The sequence below is a fragment of the Protomyctophum parallelum genome (assembly GCF_964188405.1).
Source record: "Protomyctophum parallelum genome assembly, chromosome: 1".
Classification (NCBI taxonomy): domain Eukaryota; kingdom Metazoa; phylum Chordata; class Actinopteri; order Myctophiformes; family Myctophidae; genus Protomyctophum; species Protomyctophum parallelum.
This window is the reverse complement of record NC_139697.1, coordinates 2,084,013-2,103,231: the sequence shown is the minus strand read 5'-3', so window position 1 is coordinate 2,103,231 and position 19,219 is coordinate 2,084,013. Positions and strand designations below refer to the sequence as shown.

The 19,219-nt window shown below is 45.6% G+C and overlaps 1 pseudogene across 1 annotated transcript in view; it reads left to right on the top strand.

Moving 5' to 3' along the window:
* The window catches only part of LOC310873433 (glyceraldehyde-3-phosphate dehydrogenase-like), a 19,637-nt pseudogene extending 1,061 nt beyond the window's left edge, over positions 1 to 18,576 (top strand). Inside the window, exons 3-12 of the transcript XR_014571036.1 lie at positions 399 to 508; positions 1,852 to 1,942; positions 3,650 to 3,765; positions 7,012 to 7,093; positions 8,397 to 8,548; positions 9,561 to 9,639; positions 10,210 to 10,293; positions 13,827 to 13,924; positions 17,114 to 17,185; positions 18,483 to 18,576. The product of XR_014571036.1 is annotated as a glyceraldehyde-3-phosphate dehydrogenase-like (transcript). The remainder of the gene's footprint in view (positions 1 to 398; positions 509 to 1,851; positions 1,943 to 3,649; positions 3,766 to 7,011; positions 7,094 to 8,396; positions 8,549 to 9,560; positions 9,640 to 10,209; positions 10,294 to 13,826; positions 13,925 to 17,113; positions 17,186 to 18,482) is intronic.
* The last annotated feature ends 643 nt before the right edge of the window (positions 18,577 to 19,219 follow it).

Below are 19,219 nucleotides of genomic sequence, written 5' to 3'. Positions count from 1 at the left end.
GGCCGGGGGTTCATGTTCATGTTCTGTATGCTAACGGTGTTCTGATGGGGGCGCTGTTTCCCCGCTCCAGGTGTATACATGTTCATGTTCTGTATGCTAACGGTGTTCTGATGGTGGCGCTGTTTCCCTGCTCCAGGTGTATACATGTTCATGTTCTGTATGCTAACGGTGTGCTGATGGGGGCGCTGTTTCCCCGCTCCAGGTGTATACATGTTCATGTTCTGTATGCTAACGGTGTGCTGATGGGGGCGCTGTTTCCCCGCTCCAGGTGTATACATGTTCATGTTCTGTATGCTAACGGTGTGCTGATGGGGGCGCTGTTTCCCCGCTCCAGGTGTACATGTTCATGTTCTGTATTCTAACGGTGTTCTGATGGTGGCGCTGTTTCCCCGCTCCAGGTGTACATGTTCAAGTACGACTCCACCCACGGCGTGTGGAAGCACGGAGACGTGAGGAACGAGGACGGAAAGCTGTGCATCGGAGGCATGAAGATCACCGTCTTCCACGAGTACGTGCACGCACGCAAGCATGCACACGCGTATGCACACACACACACGCGTATGCACACACACACACATATGCGTTTACTGCGCGCGTACGGTGCGTTTGGATAGGACCAAATATATGTCAATGATACCAGCTACACCAGACGCACGGATACCGCAGGCCATCCTACGCGTGCTCTAAAAATAGGATCGGTTCTAATTTCTTTACGTGCGTATATTAATGCCCCCATGCGCGCGTATCTATATATTATCCTCCCGGAAGGTCCCGCACAAACCTGACGCGCGTCTGACAGGTCGATGTAGCCAGGCGGGCGTTTGGCGTTATACGCACACACGGTCCGCGCGTTTAGAGTAAACACGCGAGAAAGGCCTGGTGTAGCTTGGCCGTGAGGCAACATGAAGATCAGCGTCTTCCACTATGAGTACGTCCTCATTTTCTTTACAATTTACTAATTTAGGGCAATTATCAGGCGCTGTTAATCCAGAGTGACTTACAGTAAAGCCAGAACAACACATGGTAAATTACATCAAACTGTAGAAATAGTCATGAATAGAATAATCATAAGCAAGCTATAAGAACCGGCGGATGGATTATGGGCGACGGTATACCTGTTACCTGTTGATCGAATCATCTAACAGTATATACACTACATGTACAGTGAAACTATACACTATAGAGTGCTACTGTATATATGTCTCTACATAAAATGGCATCTATAAAAGTTACATAAATTGAGCGTTTTGCGTTGGCCTGTAAGGTCGTCGAGGCCAGTGCAAGACGGTGCTACGGCAGAATAAGTCCTCTTTGGTTTGTGTTCAACCCTCTGTAACTAAAGGCAACACATTAGTTTGTATACACTTTATCTGCTCTAAGTTGATTTGAGCAATATTGCACCAGAGGGTGTTAAGGGGTTAACGTGATTATTGCCACGACAGGGATGCGGTCAGGAACGAGACGGAGTCGAGTTCACAAGCAATAATCACGTTAACACACACCCACACCCTCGAGTGTAAACAAAAATGTCCCAAGAAACTACAGCTAGCCTAGCCACCCAGTTTGCTATAGCGCTCTGGGAAAACAGAGCAGCTGAATTCTTTGTTTTGATTGATTAGGTGGTGAACGGTGCTGGTTTAACCCACGGCTATAGAAGGCTGTTTCAACCAATCGGATTGCTTCCTCGAAACGACTGTGGTATATAGAATAGAGTCTAATCAACGTCCTGTGTGTGTGTGTGTGTGTGTGTGTGTGTGTGTGTGTGTGTGTGTGTGTGTGTGTGTGTGTGTGTGTGTGTGTGTGTGTGTGTGTGTGTGTGTGTGTGTGTGTGTGTGTGTGTGTGTGTTGTAGGAGGAACCCAGCTGACATCCCCTGGGAACAGGCTGGAGCTTACTATGTCGTTGAGTCTACCGGCGTCTTCACCACCATCGACAAGGCCGCCGTAAGTTGTCCAGGAAAACGTTACCGCTACATAGCGTTCACAGCCAGTCCTGACGTCACTCGCTCATCCCCTGGTTCTAAAGTCCTGACGTCACTCTCTCATCCCCTGGTTCTAAAGTCCTGACGTCACTCTCTCATCCCCTGGTTCTAAAGTCCTGACGTCACTCGCTCATCCCCTGGTTCTAAAGTCCTGACGTCACTCGCTCATCCCCTGGTTCTAAAGTCTCTGACGTCACTCGCTCATCCCCTGGTTCCAAGGGGTTCGTTGGACGTGGAGAATAACGTTATGGGGTCATCTTAAAATCGTCTCATATAATAACTGTGGTCCAAAAAACATAAACAAACTGTCTCTGCGATATATTGTCATGCAGGTGTCATATTTCATATACGGTCTGTTTCTTAACCCACACGTTGTTGGCGGCATTAAAGGTATATTCAGTGATTTCACTCAAAAAACCATAGGTTTCGTTTTTGGCTGTGACCTAAGCCTTTCATCCAATCAGGATAGAGAGCCAAAAACGAAACCTAAGGTTTTTTGACCCCCAGGGGTTAACTGGGGGACAGGGAGGAACTCCTTATATGGTCAGCACACTCTATAGTAGAGAGGATTATCACAACAAAACAAAAAAATAAGTGATAATCACTGAATATACCTTTAACAGCAGTAATTGCGAACGCAGTGAGCCACTTACTATGACAGCAAGGGCTGAATGTCTGTGTATGTGTGTGTGTGTGTGTGTGTGTCTGTCCCGCTGTTACACCACCCGCCCGCCACCAGAGGGCGCAGCTGTAGCACACACACACACACACACACACACAGGGCGCAGCTGTAGCGCACACACACACACACACACACACACACACACACACAACCACACGCACACGAGCTGCGTTCGCTTCCCGCGTTTGCGCGTCTTACTTGTTCATAAAACCATGTCGTGATTTACAAGACATTTAGTAGAATCTGGTCTCACAAAAAAGGCTATAAAGCTCTCTGATATTTTGAGTATTCATATTGACCCCCGATCCTGTACTGATAATTATTCTGGGTTTGTCAGACTCCATGCCTATGTGGACGAGAGCGCAGAAACAACTCTTCTCATGATTATGGTCTGATTACAGCGACAAAAGTAATTCTGACACACTGGAAGAAGGAGGAGGCTCCTGCATTTAACCCCATTCTGACCTGAGATCAGATTCATACGAGGTTTCCACTGGACACACACTGGTCTGATTAACCCATTCTGACCTGAGATCAGATTCTAAAAATGTCAGTCGTTCTTCGATTTTTCAAAAATAGCAGACCTACAAGCTCGTATCGCGCCACTCTGTGGCGCGCTATGAGCTTGTAGATCTGCTATTTTTCAATAGCTAAAGCATAACATGATGCTGACACCAAAATGGGTTCCCGTTCAGAATGGGTTAAAACGTGTATAACGTTTATTTATTTTTATTTATTTCTTTAAAAAAAATTAAAAAAAATAAAGAAATGTATAGAAACTGGCGGTCAGGGCCCTTTTTTGGCGCCCCCTAGTGGCGACGATGGAGCAGTAATTCAGAAAACCGTCGCCATTCAGAAAAGACATTTTTATTTTGTAGAATCTGCAGGTCTCACAAAAAGGCTATAAAATACTCCACTTATGTGACATCATCTGAAGTATAATAACATGTGACTCCGTGTGTGGCTCCTCCTCCAATCGACATGCAGGCTCACTTCAAGGGCGGAGCCAAGAAGGTGCTGATCTCCGCCCCCAGCGCCGACGCCCCCATGTTCGTCATGGGCGTCAACCACGACAAGTACGACCCGTCCATGACCGTGGTCAGGTACGCATTAACCACGACAAGAACGACCCGTCCATGACCGTGGTCAGGTACGCATTAACCACGACAAGAACGACCCGTCCATGACCGTGGTCAGGTACGCATTAACCACGACAAGAACGACCCGTCCATGACCGTGGTCAGGTACGCATTAACCACGACAAGTACGACCCGTCCATGACCGTGGTCAGGTACGCATTAACCACGACAAGTACGACCCGTCCATGACCGTGGTCAGGTACGCATTAACCACGACAAGTACGACCCGTCCATGACCGTGGTCAGGTACGCATTAACCACGACAAGTACGACCCGTCCATGACCGTGGTCAGGTACGCATTAACCACGACAAGAACGACCCGTCCATGACCGTGGTCAGGTACGCATTAACCACGACAAGAACGACCCGTCCATGACCGTGGTCAGGTACGCATTAACCACGACAAGAACGACCCGTCCATGACCGTATTAACCACGACAAGAACGACCCGTCCATGACCGTGGTCAGGTACGCATTAACCACGACAAGAACGACCCGTCCATGACCGTGGTCAGGTACGCATTAACCACGACAAGAACGACCCGTCCATGACCGTGGTCAGGTACGCATTAACCACGACAAGTACGACCCGTCCATGACCGTGGTCAGGTACGCATTAACCACGACAAGAACGACCCGTCCATGACCGTGGTCAGGTACGCATTAACCACGACAAGAACGACCCGTCCATGACCGTATTAACCACGACAAGAACGACCCGTCCATGACCGTGGTCAGGTACGCATTAACCACGACAAGTACGACCCGTCCATGACCGTGGTCAGGTACGCATTAACCACGACAAGAACGACCCGTCCATGACCGTGGTCAGGTACGCATTAACCACGACAAGAACGACCCGTCCATGACCGTGGTCAGGTACGCATTAACCACGACAAGAACGACCCGTCCATGACCGTATTAACCACGACAAGAACGACCCGTCCATGACCGTGGTCAGGTACGCATTAACCACGACAAGTACGACCCGTCCATGACCGTGGTCAGGTACGCATTAACCACGACAAGTACGACCCCTCCATGACCGTGGTCAGGTACGTAAACCACCCATAGACTGTACAAAATATGGACAAAGCGTTCCCCGGGTCTAACATGGACGTAAGATGAAGCCTGAAATCCCTTGCATTCTAATGCACTGTAAGTCGCCATCTTTCTAGATCCGTTTTGGCCCAGCTGGCCCATTGGCTGGCTCCCTTTTGGACCAGCTGGCCATTGGCTGGCCCAGACAACGAGGCGGGACTTCCCCCCCTTCTTCTTCTCCGTTGGTTTTTATTTTGACTCGAGTGGGAGGGGAATCCCGATCATAGACCGTAACGGTAGCCACGCCCCTCAGAACATGCGCGACTTTATGGTCATTTTTTTAATAAATGGGACCATAATTTTCCAAAAAGAATATTATGACATTAGAAATGAGACTTTAAACTAGTGACTGGAAGAAGAAAGTATTCATGACCATGTTTATTAAGGTAATACAGTCTAGGTGAAGTTGGGCCAAAATACATGGGCCTCTATGGAGCTATGGGGCTTTTTGGGTCCAGTCCAGCGCCACAACAGGCCATTATATGAACTACCGATTTCAAATGAGGCTTCACGAAATATCTGGCTGACTGCCCCCCTGGTACAACCACGACAAGAACGACCCGTCCATGACCGTCCACTCCTCCTCCGCACTGTTGTGTTTTTGGCAGCAAATTTCTATTTTAGTTTTAGTCGTTTAGTCTCTTGAATTCTAGTTTTCACTTAGTCTTAGTCACATTTTAGTCACCTGGAATGTTCTTAGTGTTTAGTCTAGTTTTTAGTCGACTAAATGTCACACGATTTTAGTCGACTGAATCTACAGTTGATTTAGTCGACTAAAATGTGTTTTGACGGGCCTTGATGTCGTTGTAATGACATATTTTACACTTTGGTTGCATGCTGAAAATAGCAGATATACAATCTCACAACGCGTCGCAGCGTATATCGTATATCTGCTATTTTCAGCATGCAACCCAGCATAAAACTGGATCTCTTGTCCACTAGTCCCTTCCTAACATTTTAGTCTAGTTTTTTTCATTTGTTGACGAAATTGTCAGTATATTTAGTCTTAGTTTTTAGTCATCATAGATTCGTTTTTATTTAGTTTTAGTCGGTGAAAAAAGGTAGTCGGCGAACATTTTCCGTCTTATAGTTTTAGTCGACGAAAACAACACTGCTCCTCCGTCCAGTTTGTTTTGTGTTGGAGAGCAGAAAAACAGTCTGTATTAGTATACAGTATACAGTATACAGTATACAGTATACAGATCATTGACTGTAAAAAATATGGACAAAGCGTTCCCCGGGTCTAACATGAACGTAAAATGAAGCCTGTAATAATATGCTAATTCCTGATGTAAGTCGCCATCTTTCTAGATCCGTTTGGTACCAGCTGGCCATTGGCTGGCTCCGTTTTGGACCAGCTGGTCATTGGCTGCCCAGACAACGAGGCGGGACTTCCCCCCTTCTTCTCCGTTGGTTTTTATTTTGACTCGAGTGGGAGGAGAAGACTCTTGAGTGGGAGGGGAATCCCGATCATAGACTGTAACGGTAGCCACGCCCCTCAGAACATACGCGACTTTATGGTCATTTTTTTAATTAATGGGACCATAATTTTCCAAAAAGAATATTATGACATTAGAAATGAGACTTTAAACTAGTGACTGGAAGAAGAAAGTAATCATGACGATGTTTATTAAGGTAATACAGTCTAGGTGAAGTTGGGCCACAATACATGGGCCTCTATGGAGCTATGGGGCTTTTTGGGTCCAGTCCAGCGCCACAACAGGCCATTATATGAACTACCGATTTCAAATGAGGCTTCACGAAATATCTGGCTGACTGCCCCCCTGATACAGATATTATAGGCTATATATATGCTTGCATGGGTGGGGCACGGGTTTAATATTTATACTCACCACCAGAGTCTTGTTTGTTTGTGTGTAAATTCACCACATACGGCTTTCGGGTGGGTGGGGCGGGTGATCTTTGTTCGCTATATATACGTAAATGGTAAATGGTGCATTTATATAGCGCCTTTATCCAAGGCGCTTTACATAGATTGTGCATTACATTCACCCATTCACACATACATTCATACACCGATAGCAGCGGACAAAACGATTGGCTAATCTAAATAATAAAGTTAAAGAAGTGTTCTTTCTGGTCCCCAGCAATGCTTCCTGCACCACCAACTGCCTGGCTCCGCTGGCCAAGGTTATCCACGACAACTTCGGCATCATTGAGGGGCTCATGGTGAGAAAGACACTTTACACCTAACCCATTCTGACCTGAGATCAGATTCCTTATATCATTATGTCAAACTCAAGGCCCGGGGCCGGGGCCAAATCAGACCTGTGAATGAATGATCTTTGGCCCGCGGGATGATATTTAATTAGTATTAGAACTGGCCCTCTGGTATATTATTGCACGGACCACCATAATACTACAAGTCCCACAATGCATTGTCACGTATCGAGGGCCCGCAAGCGCAAGCATGCGTCTTCTCTTCACTATTGATCAGCAGTGAAAGTATATCAACTTGTGGTCAACTTTCAGCTACCCCTCTCCCCAAAAATGACCCGTGTGTTGAAACACAGTCCGGCCCTCGACATGTACCAATTTCTTTATTTTGGCCCACCGTGTATTTGAGTTTGACATCCCTGTCTTATATGGTCAGCACACTCTATCGTATAGGGAGGATTATCACAACAAAACAAAAAAAGAAGTGATATTTGAATTACGTGATATCACTGAATATACCTTTAACCAGAATAACCACTTCAGTCCTATATATATATATATATATATATATATATATATATATATATATATATATATATATATCAAAAAAGAGAAAAACCTTCCAAGGAAGGGACTGCACACTCCAGGGAACTGAAGCCCGACACACACCGTCTGCGACCGCCGCGCGTAGCGCCGCGGCACAGTATTGCTGCGCGCCATAGCCGCACGGCAACACCAACAGGACGCGGCGCGCTACCACGCGGCTGGGGAGTTTTGTTGACTATATTCCATTGCCACGCCCACGGATAGCCGGGTGGAGGCCGCCGCGCGGCAACGCCTGGAAAATAGAACAGCGGTGCATCGGCGCGGCAGGCGAGGCGTGACCGCGCGCCAGCGCGCGGCGGACGCAGCCGGTGTGCGATAGGTTCATTGAGAATAATGGAGGCGGCTGTGTCCGCCGCGCGGCGACGCACGGCGGACACAGCCGGTGTGTGGTTAGGGTTAGAGACGGACAACTCACTGCATCAAACTTATTTGAAAATAAATCAGTTTGATGCAGTGAGTTGTCCGTCTCTGTTCCCTGGAGTGTGCAGTCCCTTCCTTGGAAGGTTTTTCTCTTCTCTTTTTTTATGTCTATGCCTGCTAACTAGACTTGCACCTCCTACGGGTCTTTTTGGATGTCTCATATATATATATATATATATATATATATATATATATATATATATATATAGGCCTTTTATCTTTGAATCTTCTCTGCCCGTGTGAAGCGATAACGGTTCGGTCCGTCTTGTGGTGTGTTTTCACCGTGCAGAGCACCGTCCACGCTGTGACCGCCACCCAGAAGACCGTTGACGGACCGTCCGGAAAGCTGTGGAGGGACGGCCGCGGCGCCTCCCAGAACATCATCCCCGCCTCCACCGGAGCCGCCAAGGCTGTGGGCAAAGTGGTGCCCGAGCTCAACGGGTGAGAACCAGGCTGTGTGGGGCAAAGTGGTGCCCCGAGCTCAACGGGTGAGATGCAGGGCTTCGAAAAACGGGCTTCGAAGAACATGGATCAGTCAGTAGAGGGCAGGGGTGGTGCAACTTTGACGATGGAGAGAGAGCCACTATATTTCCACACTCACTCCAGAGGGGCCGCTTTGCATATAACTGTCGTAGCAAAAATAGCCGATCTACATGTTCAAAACGCGTCGCGCTGCGACGCGTTTTGAACATGTCAGTGTCTCTCTCGCCTCATGGCTGTCATCCTGTGATGTGTCTTAGGGGAGTAACATGTCTCTGTGTCTCTGGTCTCCTCATGGCTGTCATCCTGTGATGTGTCTTAGGGGAGTAACATGTCTGTGTCTCTGGTCTCCTCATGGCTGTCATCCTGTGATGTGTCTTTGGGGGTGTAACATGTCTGTGTCTCTGGTCTCCTCATGGCTGTCATCCTGTGATGTGTCTTAGGGGTGTAACATGTCTGTGTCTCTGGTCTCCTCATGGCTTGTCATCCTGTGATGTGTCTTTGGGGGTGTAACATGTCTGTGTCTCTCTGGTCTCCTCATGGCTGTCATCCTGTGATGTGTCTTAGGGGGTGTAACATGTCTGTGTCTCTGGTCTCCTCATGGCTTGTCATCCTGTGATGTGTCTTAGGGGAGTAACATGTCTGTGTCTCTGGTCTCCTCATGGCTTGTCATCCTGTGATGTGTCTTAGGGGGTGTAACATGTCTCTGTCTCTGGTCTCCTCATGGCTTGTCATCCTGTGATGTGTCTTAGGGGTGTAACATGTCTGTGTCTCTGGTCTCCTCATGGCTTGTCATCCTGTGATGTGTCTTTGGTGGTGTAACATGTCTGTGTCTCTGGTCTCCTCATGGCTGTCATCCTGTGATGTGTCTTAGGGGGTGTAACATGTCTCTGTCTCTGGTCTCCTCATGGCTTGTCATCCTGTGATGTGTCTTAGGGGTGTAACATGTCTGTGTCTCTCTCTGGCCTCGCAGTAAGATCACCGGTATGGCGTTCCGCGTCCCCACCCCCAACGTGTCCGTGGTCGACCTGACCGTGCGCCTGGAGAGGCCCGTAAGTGCACCGGATTATACACGGCGTTGTTTTTGGCAGCAGCTTTCTATTTTAGTTTTAGTCATAATTATAGTCTAATTGGAATGAATCTTCATTTAGTTTTATAGTCACCTGGAATGTGTCAGTGTTTAGTCTAGTTTAGTCTAGTTTTTCGTCGACTAAATCTACAGGTGATTTAGTCGACTACAATGTATTTTGGCGGGCCTTGATGTCGTCGTCATGACTGATTTTACTTAACCCATTCTGACCGGGCACCCATTTTGGTGTCGGCATCATGTTATGCTTTAGCTATTTAAAAATAGCAGATCTACAAGCTCATATCGCGCCACCGAGTGGCGCGATACGAGCTTGTAGATCTGCTATTTTAAAAAAAATCGAAGAACGACTGACATTTTTTAGAATCTGATCTCAGGTCAGAATGGGTTCATCAGACCAGTGTGTGTCCGGCGGAAATCTCGTATGAATCTGATCTCAGGTCAGAATGGGTTAATAAAATGTACTTACTTACTGTATACCATAATAAAGCCTATGCTGTCTCGACCGTAAACCACACGCTTCATTTCTCTGCAGGCGCCGATGGAGATGATCAGGAAGGTCGTCAAGGCTGCAGCTGATGGACCCATGCATGGCGTCCTGGGATACACAGAGGACCAGGTACGTAAAACAAGCACACCTGAACTTCAAACGTAGATACACAGAGGACCAGGTACGTAAAACAAGCACACCTGAACTTCAAACGTAGATAAACAGAGGACCAGGTGCATAAAACAAGCACACCTGAACTTCAAACGTAGATAAACAGAGGACCAGGTGCATAAAACAAGCACACCTGAACTTCAAACGTAGATACACAGAGGACCAGGTTCATAAAACAAGCACACCTGAACATCAAACGTAGATACACAGAGGACCAGGTTCATAAAACAAGCACACCTGAACTTCACACGTAGATACACAGAGGACCAGGTACATAAAACAAGCACACCTGAACTTCACACGTAGATAAACAGAGGACCAGGTGCATAAAACAAGCACACCAGTTCAAACATAGATAAACAGAGGACCAGGTACGTAAAACAAGCACACCTAAACTTGAAAAGTAGATAAACCGAGGACCAGGTACATAAAACAAGCACACCTGAACTTCAAACATAGATACACAGAGGACCAGGTACTTAAACAAGCACACCTGAACTTCACACGTAGATAAACAGAGGACCAGGTGCATAAAACAAGCACACCTGAACATCACACGTAGATAAACAGAGGACCAGGTACATAAAACAAGCACACCTGAACTTCAAACGTAGATAAACAGAGGACCAGGTTCTTAAAACAAGCACACCTGAACTTCACATGTAGATAAACAGAGGACCAGGTGCATAAAACAAGCACACCTGAACATCACACGTAGATACACAGAGGACCAGGTAAATAAAACAAGCACACCTGAACATCACACATAGATAAACAGAGGACCAGGTTCATAAAACAAGCACACCTGAACTTCAAACGTAGATAAACAGAGGACCAGGTTCTTAAAACAAGCACACCAGTTCAAACGTAGATAAACAGAGGACCAGGTACATAAAACAAGCACACCTGAACTTCAAACGTAGATAAACAGAGGACCAGGTTCTTAAAACAAGCACACCTGAACTTCACACGTAGATACACAGAGGACCAGGTTCATAAAACAAGCACACCTGAACTTCAAACATAGATAAACAGAGGACCAGGTTCATAAAACAAGCACACCTGAACTTCAAACATAGATAAACAGAGGACCAGGTACATAAAACAAGCACACCTGAACTTCAAACGTAGATAAACAGAGGACCAGGTGGATAAAACAAGCACACCTGAACTTCACACGTAGATAAACAGAGGACCAGGTTCATAAAACAAGCACACCTGAACATCACACGTAGATACACAGAGGACCAGGTTCATAAAACAAGCACACCTGAACTTCAAACATAGATAAACAGAGGACCAGGTACATAAAACAAGCACACCAGTTCAAACATAGATAAACAGAGGACCAGGTGCTTAAAACAAGCACACCTGTTCAGCAGACAGAGTGACAGACGGTGTCTTCCAGTTTAATGAACTGAAACACAGTATTTATTTTCAGAAGGTTCAAGCATTGATCAATTAAAATATGACCCGCATGTCTTGCCATATGCTCAAGATGTAATGTACACATGTAGCCACTAGATGGAGACACATCTCTGGTTACTGTTGATTCAGGGCTCAGGAGATCATTAAAGGACCACTTCACCACTTTTCAACCTATCTTCATATAATAGGTCCTCACTAATAATCATGAAAGAAATGGCGCAATTTTTTTCTACTCGGTCTGTGTCTCATAGGAGGGCTGTGGGCAGTTCAGAAACCGTCTTCCAGTGACATCATCGATGGGGAATACAAGCTAATAGAAACTGCAGGCTTTCTAGTCCTGAAAAGTTGCAATGTGAAAATGGAAGCCATCGTTCTCACGGTGATGAAAATCTAAACATTTTTGTAAAAAAATCTTGTTTAAAAAATAATCTGCCTAATGATGATGTCACTGGAAGACGGTTTCTAAACTGCCCACAGCCCTCCTATGAGACACAGACTGAGTAGAAAAACATCGTGCCATTTTATCATGATTATTAGTGAGGACCTATTATATGAAGATAGGTTGAAAAGTGGTCCTTTAATGTTATGCAGTTTTAGATGTACAATTTGATATTTACTTAAGTACTGTACTTACTGTAAGTATAATTAGAGGCATTTGTACTTTACTTGAGTGTTTTCAATGTCAATGTATTCTACTCCACTACATCTTACATCTCACAAATATTGTACTTTAGTTATCGTACTATAGTTAGCCTACTTTGTAGATTTGGACTATTATTACAAAACATAGCCTATACAATATAACCACTTCAGCACTATATGTATTTCGGCCATTTGAACATAGCCGATCTACAAGCTCCATGCGCTAGTGACCACCAGTAAAGCAAAGGCCAGGATGATCTAACCATCATGTTAGATGTTTTTTCTTTACGAACAGAGAAGGCTGTAATTCCTCCGATATATATTTAAACATAGATTGAGGGCCAGCCTCTTGAAGCAACCCTCTCCAATTGATGCTAACGTAATGTAGCCTTATTGTGCATACTCAGACATACTCGCACTCACACACACACACACACACACACACACACACACACACACACACACACACACACACACACACACAGTCACACACACACACACACACACACACACACACACACACACACACACACACACACACACACACACACACACACACACACACACACACACACACACACACACACTTCACAAGTGTAAATAATGTATTTCTTGTTGTTTTTGTTTCTGTTATTTTCCATACCTATGTGTGATTACTTAGTCTTAATATGTGTATATTATCTTTGGTGAGAACCACACATAAGCCCTCCCTGGGTTTCTTTTCTCACCTGCACACACTTCTCTTTTATTGATGTTACCTTTTTGTACTGTTTTTATTGTGCGATTAAACTAAACTAAACTACAATTTACAATTTAGGCATTTAGCAGACGCTCTTAATCCAGAGCGACTTACATTAAAGCAAGAACAAAAGCATGGGAATACATCACATAAAAGCATTTATCATGAAACATGCGTAAGCTAAGAAGGTAACAGTGGAATATCTATATAATGAAACTATACATACACTATACATAATAAACTATACATATTCACTACTATGCTATACATAATGTACTATGACGTGCTATGACTACATACAATACAATTATAGTGCTGTCTACATAACATGCTATAAGTCTATATCAGATGCTATCTAAGTCTACAGAAATGCTATCTAAGGGGTTAGGGTAAGTGCTATGGGCCATGATGGAGTCTGAAAAGGTGGGTTTTCAGGCTACGGCGGAAGATTGGGAGTGATGCTGCAGTTCTGACTGCAATGGGAAGTGCATTCCACAGTTTTGGAGCCAGAAGGGAGAAGAGTTTGGGACGTGTGGAGCGTTGTTGTCCCGGCGTTTTTAGTGAGGGTACTTCCAGCTTCCCTGCGTTGGCTGATCTGAGTGCGCGGGAGGGTTTGTAGGGTTCAATCAACTAAACTTCATCAAACTAAACTAATCATGTCCGTCCGTCTCCTCTTCCTCAGGTCGTGTCCACAGACTTCAACGGTGACATGCGTTCTTCCATCTTTGATGCCAACGCGTGCATCGCCCTGAACGACCACTTTGTCAAGCTGGTGTCCTGGTACGGAAACTTTATCTGTTGTCCTACTCTCCTTCAGAGCGAGCCTCTCTCTCTCTCTCTCTCTCTCTCTCTCTCTCTCTCAGCTCTTTGACGCATTAACCCATAATATTAAGCAGCATCTGCTTGGCCTCTCTTTAACCCATTCTGACCTGAGATCAGATTCTAAAAAATGTCTTCTACATCCTGACAGTTTTCCATTCTGACCTGAGATCAGATTCTAAAAAATGTCTTCTACATCCTGACAGTTTTCCATTCTGACCTGAGATCAGATTCTAAAAAAAATCTTCTACATCCTGACAGTTTTCCATTCTGACCTGAGATCAGATTAAAAAAAATGTCTTCTACATCCTGACAGTTTTCCATTCTGACCTGAGATCAGATTCTAAAAAATGTCTTCTATGTCAGTCGCTCTTCGATTTTTCAAAAATAGCAGACCTACAAGCTCGTAGCGCGCCACTCGGTGGCGCGCTATGAGCTTGTAGATCTGCTATTTTTCAATAGCTAAAGCATAACATGATGCTAACACCAAAATGGGTTCCCGGTCAGAATGGGTTAATTCGCTTATTTACACTGTTGGTCATTAACCACTTTCAGCCGCCATCCCTGTTTTTTTGGGGGTCTAAAAATGTAATTATAATAATACTGTTAATAGTGCAAAATAGCAGGTTGTCAATTAGCTGGCAACAAATGTGCGATGTGGCACGTGTTCTATGTTGCGAGCTTGTTTTCAGTATTGGTCTTATTACGACAAAGTATATACAGTGGTTAATAACCAAGAGTAGGCCAAGGTGTGTTTATTGGAGTTTACAGTACTTTAGGCAGGTCACTCTCTGGTGTGGTTTACATAGTATACAGTATAAGGTTGGGAAATTCCTTTTTACAAATCATGACACGCTGGCAAAATATTATGTCTATATTTTGCGAAGGTGCTGAAAGTGGGTGGATGGCCTTTTTCCTGTACAGGTCCAACACCTGGGGGGGTAGCCTATATTTCGACAGGCTGAAATATAGGCTGCACTGTACCCTGTACTGTTCCGTCAAATAAGAGTATTATCTGACAGAACAATAGACAACAACAGAGCCAGTGACCTGAGCTAAAGCAACCACAGCACAGCTTATTTATAGAACTACTAACCCCAACGATATACAGTAGGGCTGTACAGTATACAGTATACTGCAGATTCTATATACGAGAGCAGAGTTTTCCTGTCACACCTTTCTTTTTTTCTCACTATATACTACAAGTCTCGCTTGTCTCATTTTGCGACGCGAGAGCTCGGACTATATAGCCGCCAACAACAACATGAAGCCGACTCGGGACACCTGAATGCCTGGCTGCCCTCCTCCTCCTCCTCCCCTTCTCTCCTAGTGTCTGTAGCATCAGGGTCTTGAGCTCTGCTGTGTTTCGTTATAGCTTCCCTGTCGCTCCGCAGTGTGTCTAGACTCTGTAGCATCAGCGTCTTGAGCTCTGCTGTGTCGTTATAGCTTCCCTGTCGCTCCACAGTGTGTCTAGACTCTAGTCTGTAGCATCAGGGTCTTGAGCTCTGCTGTGTTTCGTTATAGATTCCCTGTCGCTCCGCAGTGTGTGTGCGTAGGCTGCGGTGGTGGTGGTGGTGGTGCCGTGCCCCTTCCCCTTCCCCTTCCCCTTCCCCTTCCCCTTCCCCTTCCCCTTCCCCTTCCCCTTCCCCTTCCCCTTCCAAGCTTTCCCTTGCGGTTGGATTTGCTCCCAGTGTCCGTTTTTGCTGGCCTCACTCGTTCTCCCTGGTGACGCAGTGCCCTGCATATCCTGCTCTGTCTGACCTTGCCCGTGACCCGTGGGAGGCCCGGCCATATAGAAGAGGTCCACATTTCTGCTGCGTTTCCGCTCCCCCATATAGGACACCTACAGTGCCAATCGCAGCATTCATTCATGCATACTGTATAGGCAGACGCCGTCCATTGTCTGCTGTACTGGGGAATGTCCTTCCTTGTGTCTAATAAGTCTAATATAATCCTCTAACCGAAATCTAACATCAAACCTATAACCTCATATAAGCGTTATATATACCCGCTTCCCTGTGCATATAGCTACACAAACTGTGACTATTCAGGGAATCGGGGGCTTCGTAACTATATATAACTCACAATAACTGCTTGAACGTAACCTTATAACCTTACAAAATAAAACTATGCCTTAAGCCTATAACCTTAACCTATATATAACTGAAACAATCAGAAAGGTTTTCTGTCAGAAAGCAGGTTTTTTTTTTACAACGAAGGCTGTATACTGTATACTATTATACCTCAGATATTCAAGCCCATGATGTTGCGATTATGGACCTAACATCCGTATATATATGCACTACTATAGGCAAGCGGGTTTGCTGCTTTTCGCTGCGAATAGCATGCAGACAGCATGCAAAAACTAAATCTAGCATGTTTTTTTAATATATATATTTTTTATCCCACAATTTTGTAACCCATTTTTCACCCCTGTGTCAATCATCTAATGTGATCCTGGGCTCTACACACCCTCCACCAACCTAGTCCCCATATATGGGGGACAAGGGGAGAGCAACCTAGTCCCCATATATGGGGGACAAGGGGAGACCAACCTAGTCCCCATATATGGGGGACAAGGGGAGACCAACCTAGTCCCCATATATGGGGGACAAGGGGAGAGCAACCTAGTCCCCATATATGGGGGACAAGGGGAGACCAACCTAGTCCCCATATATGGGGGACAAGGGGAGACCAACCTAGTCCCCATATATGGGGGACAAGGGGAGACCAACCTAGTCCCCATATATGGGGGACAAGGGGAGAGCAACCTAGTCCCCATATATGGGGGACAAGGGGAGACCAACCTAGTCCCCATATATGGGGGACAAGGGGAGAGCAACGGACTTAACTCATGCTTCCTTCATGCCTGAGTGTCCAAGTTGCTCCTTTCCACCTGACAGGGGGAGTTTCCCTGGTTGGACGTAGCGCGTGGAAGGAACACGTTATTCCAACCAGTTCCTTTCCCCTCCATCAGGCGCCCCGGCTGGCCAGGGGGAGGCAGTTTAGAGACCAGGATTACTGCATGTTTTTTGTGAGGGTACCTACCCTATAGGGGACACGGGGAGAACATGCAAACTCCACACAGAAAGGCCCTTTCGCCAACCCAAACCTCTCCCTCTCTCTCCCCCTCTCTCTCACTAACTCTAGGTACGACAATGAGTACGGCTACAGCCACCGTGTGTGTGACCTCCTCCTTCACATGTACAGCAAGGAGCATTAGTAAGGACCCATTACTGTATATACAGTATACGACCGCTAGAGTTGAACACCATAGAGTATATATGAATAGAGACGGCACCCAGAGGAAACCCTGAGGCCAAATGGACATAGTGGCCGAATTTGATATTGCAGCCTCATGGCCCCAAACACATGAACGCGCTGGTCCGTTGACTATCATTGTGCACGTTCACGACGGACGCACGCTCGTGCAGCGAGGTTCATGTGTTTTGGGGGCAAATCCCATCCCAGAATGCACTCTGTTCCTATACCAGGAAGGAGGAGTGAAATCGCCTCATGCGCTTTTTGAGCGACTTAATGCAAAGTGGATGGAAGGAGAACTCGGGTGTCTTCTCTATTGGTTTATACTCTAAGGTTGATGTGCTCCCCATGTGCTCCGTTCTTGTGTCTGGAAGAAGGGGCTTAATAAAGCTTGCGATCTGGACCACAAGCCAAACATAATATTATAATATACGATATATATATATATATAAATACACAGATAAAGATATAAAGGGGGGGGGGGGGGGGGGCTTTGGTGGTCCAGTGTGCAGGCCTTTAACACGGGGCTGCTAGCTGCCTATGGCTTGAGTTGAAGCATGACTCCTGCTGCAAGTCGACTAACAATGTGGAAGCTTTTTCATTTTATTCATTTTTATTTCATCTGGGCTGCTGGGGGGGGAGGAGGGGAGGAGGGGAGGAGGGAGGGGGGTGCCTGCCTGCCTGCCTGTCACAGGATGATGGGGAGTTGATGCTTTGCTTCTGAAAGAACATTTTATTTTTATTTTGTATTATTTGGCTGTTTTTAGTTTTGGGTATAGAGGGTTATGCGCGTGACATCATCGTCAAACCAGGAAGTTATGCGGGAACGCCTACTGAGTGGAAAAAAACTACTTTCCTGGCCTTGACAGCCCCTTTACATCCACACAGAAAAGTCCTGTCTGATTACATTAAACAACATTAAACAATGTTAAACTCACTTTGCCTGTTGCTTTGCCACTCGATGTGCTATTCCCTTTAAGCATGCGCATACCCTCCATACTCTACTGTACCACTAGGTGTGGCCTTAATTGGAAACGCTTTTGGGATCATCTGAGTTGACTAACACTGTCCTGTGGGTTGATAATGTTACAATAATCTCATGGGCTGAAAGACTTGGTTTGAATAAAGTGCTTCTAAAAAATCTCTCTCTCTCTCTCTCTCTCTCTCCACGGTCTCTCTCTCTGTCTCTCTGTCTCTCTGTCTCTCTCTCCTCTCTCTCTCTCTCTCTCTCTCTCTCTCTCTCTCTCTCTCTCTGTAGGTACGACAACGAGTACGCCTACAGCCACCGCGTCATCGACCTTCTCCTGCACATGCAGAACAAGGAAGTCGTGTAGATGTTCCTTCCTACTGCCATCTTTGACTGTAAAGATATTCCTTCTATCGTACCATCTTTGACTGTAAAGATGTTCCTATCGTACCATCTTTAACTGTAAAGATGTTCCTATAGTGCCATCTTTGACTGTAAAGATGGTCCTACCATCTTTGACTGTAAAGATGTTCCTATCGTACCATCTTTAACTGTAAAGATGTTCCTATAGTGCCATCTTTGACTGTAAAGATGTTCCTACCATCTTTGACTGTAAAGATGTTCCTACCATCTTTGACTGTAAAGATGTTCCTATAGTGCCATCTTTGACTGTAAAGATGTTCCTACCATCTTTGACTGTAAAGATGTTACTATAGTGCCATCTTTGACTGTAAAGATGTTCCTACCATCTTTGACTGTAAAGATGTTCCTACCATCTTTGACTGTAAAGATGTTACTATAGTGCCATCTTTGACTGTAAAGATGTTCCTACCATCTTTGACTGTAAAGATGTTACTATAGTGCCATCTTTGACTGTAAAGATGTTCCTACCATCTTTGACTGTAAAGATGTTCCTACCATCTTTGACTGTAAAGATGTTACTATAGTGCCATCTTTGACTGTAAAGATGTTCCTACCATCTTTGACTGTAAAGATATTCCTATCGTACCATCTTTGACTGTAAAGAT